This window comes from Rhincodon typus, unplaced genomic scaffold (genome assembly GCF_021869965.1).
Source record: "Rhincodon typus isolate 14 unplaced genomic scaffold, sRhiTyp1.1 hic_rhity00003215, whole genome shotgun sequence".
Classification (NCBI taxonomy): domain Eukaryota; kingdom Metazoa; phylum Chordata; class Chondrichthyes; order Orectolobiformes; family Rhincodontidae; genus Rhincodon; species Rhincodon typus.
In genome coordinates this window covers 15,542-19,506 of record NW_025968853.1, presented here as the reverse complement: position 1 = coordinate 19,506, position 3,965 = coordinate 15,542, and positions in this window count along the sequence as shown.

The window sequence follows — 3,965 nt, the reverse complement described above, 5'->3', positions numbered from 1 at the left end:
GGGGAGGCAGCCTGTACACCGGTGCGTGGGGGGTTGGGGGTGCTGATTGTGTGGGGAAGGCCTCGTCAGGAAGTGGCAGTGCATCTTGAGGAAAGGATGCCAGCAGAATGGAGTGGGGGTGGATCTGGGGGCCGGAGGTATAAACAGAGGGGAATCCCTGGGGGGTTGATGAACTGTGTTCCATTTCCAGGGAATGGATTCGGAATCGGGAGGGAATGGCAGGTGGGTGTCAGGGATTGATGCACTGTGTTCTTGTGCTGTTTCCAGGGAGGAATATGGGAAGCTTTTTGACTTTGTCAATGCCAAAAGACTCAACATCAAGAATCGCGGTATGAAGGAGGTAAGATTATAGACAAAGCGGTTATCACACTGACTGTGCTGCCTCTATCCCACTCCCTCTCCTGCTCTCAGCTCGAACCCTGGTGTGATCCTCAGGGCCATGCAGCATCTGTGTAGTGCCACCATCTTTTCTGACCACACTCTCAATCTCCTTCTTACACGGTCTCTCTCTCTCTCATTTTCCGACAACCCCACCCTCCCCATTTTAGACAGACGAGGTTTGTACCCTCGGGAGTGTGTGTGTGTGTGTGTGTGTGTGTGTGTGGACATTTTTCAGCCTGTGAGCTGGCATGTGAGGCTGCATGTGACCTTGCATGCAGCTGTGTGTGTACCTGTCCATGTCCTGGCATGTGCGCCTGCCTGCACGTGACTATCGGCGTGTGCGGCTATCTGCCTGCGCGTCTGCATGTGTCCTTGTGTGTGCCTGCGTGTGCGTGTACCTGCCCGTATCCTGGTATGCACATGCGTGTGTCTGCCTATGTCTATCTGTGTGTGCCTGTGCATCTGCATGTGTCCTCATGTGTGCCTGCACATGCGTGTACCTGCATATGTCTATCTGTGTGCGCGTGTGTGCCTGCACGTGTCCTGGCCTGTGCGCGTGTGGGTCTATTTGCATGTGGGTCTGTCTGCATGTGATCTGGCCTCCATGTTTGTGTGTGTAGCTATGCCTGAACACACGAAGGCTCCGTGAGCCAAATTCTGTGTTGCCATTTACACTGAAAACGTTTCATCTCATCTGTCTAATCAAATCTATCCCCCCTCTGCCTTCATAGCATTCAGTGACCCACTTCCACCCACCTTGAGACTGAGTCACAAAGTGTCTCAATCATCTGAGAGGAAACAAATTCGCCTGATCTGTGTCCTGATAGGGCATCTTCTCATTGTAAAGCATTGCCCTCCGGTTCTGCACTGACCCACAGCATGAAACTTCCTTGTCAAAACCATTCAGGATCTTATACACCACAGTCGAATTACCGCTCCCTCCTCTAAACCCCATTGGAACCAAAAACCGAAATAACAGCAGACGCTGTAAATCAGGAACAAAAACAGAAGTTGCTGGAAAAGCTCAGCAGGATGTGCGAAGAGAAAAGTCAGGGTCCAGATTCAGAGGAAGGGTCACCGGACCCGGAACGTTAACTCTGATTTTTCTTCACAGATGCTGCCAGACCTGCTGAGTTTTTCCAGCAATTTCAGTTTTTGTCCTAGTGGAAACAAGCCCCTGTCTGTCCAGTGTTACCTCGCGACAACCCATTCATTCCAGGTATCAGTCTGGTCAGCTTCCTCGGAACCACCTTCAATAAGGGGACTGGAACTGCACACGGTATTCCGGATGTGGTCTGACGGGTGCCCTGTATAACTGATGCATAACATCTGGGGTGGCACGGTGGCCCAGTGGTTACCACTGCTGCCTCGCAGCACTAGGGACCCGGGTTTGATTCCACCCTCTGGCAACTGTCTGTGTGGAGTTTGCACATTCTCCCCGTGTCTGCGTGGGTTTCCTCCGGGTGCTCCGGTTTCCTCCCACAGTCCAAAGATGTGCGGGTTAGGGTGGATTGGCCATGCTAAGTTGCCCGTAGTGTTCAGGGATGTGTAGATTATAGGGGGATGGGTCTGGGTGGGATGCTGTGGAGGTCACTGTGGACTTGTTGGGCCGAAGGGCCTGTTTCCACACTGTAGAGATTCTATGATTGTTATTTTTATGGTCAGATCTTCTGCTAATAAAAGGATCGCACTCCATTAGCCTTCCTGATTATCTGCTGTACTTGCCCACTTAACACTCTGTGACCAGAAAAACCTCTATCCCTCTGAGCTTTGGAGCCTGTCTTTATTTAAATAATACCATTCCTCCTGCCAAAGTGAACACCTTCACATTTTCTGACATTGACACACCAGATTGTTGTGCACTGACTCAGTGATGATACAAACCTGACCTGGCTCTGTCATGTCCTGTTTGCATCATTTTTCCCCACCTGTCCTTGTATCACCGTTACAACTTTAATCCCTGTCATCCAAGTCATTGACATCAGTTGTAAATGGTTAAGGGGATGGCCCAGGTCCCCTACAAGACTCCATAGTGAAATGCTGCCAATCTGAAATAAGAAGCTGCCTGAGTACGTGTGTGTCTGTGTGTTTATTGGAGCATGAACTCCCGTGTGCGTGTGTGTGTGTGTGTGTCGTGTTTTCATATTTATTGGAGCGTGGGGTGTGCGTGCAGGCGTGTGTGCATATCCGAGCATGAAGCCATACAGTTGTGTGTCACAGAGAGTGCTTCCCACACATGCACACAGCATGTCCGTCCCTGGTTCTGTCTGATATTTTCACCCTGTGCAACTAAAGGCACAGCCAAAATTAAATTTCAGGTGCAGGCTGAAATTTGGCATTAGGCAGTAAATTCAAACAGAGTCACATCGCATGTTCACAGTCTTTTTATTGTAAGAGATTTGCTTTAGAAATACAGCATAATATTTCAGTTTCTGTTCAGGTGTTTTGCAAGTGCTTTCACAAAGATCTCTTTTCTACAAATGGATTTTTTTTTTTTAATGTACACAAGCACAAAGCAGCCCCTGCTCCACTGGCCCCATATCCACAAACATCCCACTCCCTCCCCCACCGACGCTCAGTCGCAGCAGTGTGTACCATCTACAAGATGCACTGCAGAAATTCACCAAAGATCCTCAGGCAGCATCTTCCAAACCCACGACCCACTTCCATCCAGAAGGACAAGGGGCAGCAGGTACATGGGAACACCACCCCCTGCAAGTTCCCCTCCGAGCCACTCCCCATCCTGACTTGGAAATATATCCCCGTTCCTTCAGTGTTCCTGGGTCAGAATCCTGGAATTCCCTCCCTAAGGGACATTGTGGCTGTATCAACGCCATAAAGACTTCTGTTCCTTCCCAGGATGTGTCTCGTTGGCTGGCCCATCCCTAATTGCCCCTTGAACAATGTAGAATTCGATAGTACAGAAGAGGTCCTTTGGCCCATTGAGTCTGCACTAGGCCCACTTGCCCACACTAGGCCCATAGCCTTAGATGTTGTGACACCTCAGCTGCTAATCCAAGTACCTTTTTAAAGGTTGTGAGGTTTCCTGCTGCAACTCCGCTGCCAGGCAGCGCATCCCACCACCCTCTGGGTGAAAAAAAACCCATTCCTCAAATCCCCTCCAAACTTCCTGCCTTTCACTTTAAACAAATTTCCCCTCCTTATTGACAGCAGATTTCTGTCTCTGAAGGAGACTGTGTGGGTTTTTTTTTGGGGCGGGGGTCACACTCAATTCCAGATCTTTAGTACAGATCTTCAGTAATGATTCAAATTTAGATCTGTCTAGTTTCCACAGATTCCTTACTGTGGATCGGAGACCTGCCATGTTACTGCGGCCATCCCAAGGATGATGAGAGGATGGGTAATAAACACGAGCTTAGCTGCTACCGAGAGATTTTGGTTTTCTAGCTGTGGCCTCTTTGCACCTATCGATATGGGGTCTGGGCGCAAGAGAGGAATCTTCCTCGAGCTGACCCTCTGTCTATCCCCTTGCTCTTGTTCACCGTGTCTCCTCTCCCCATGCTCCATCTGTACCCCTTGCTCTCGTTCGCCCTGTTTTCCCCCACCGTCCCCACCCTGCTCTC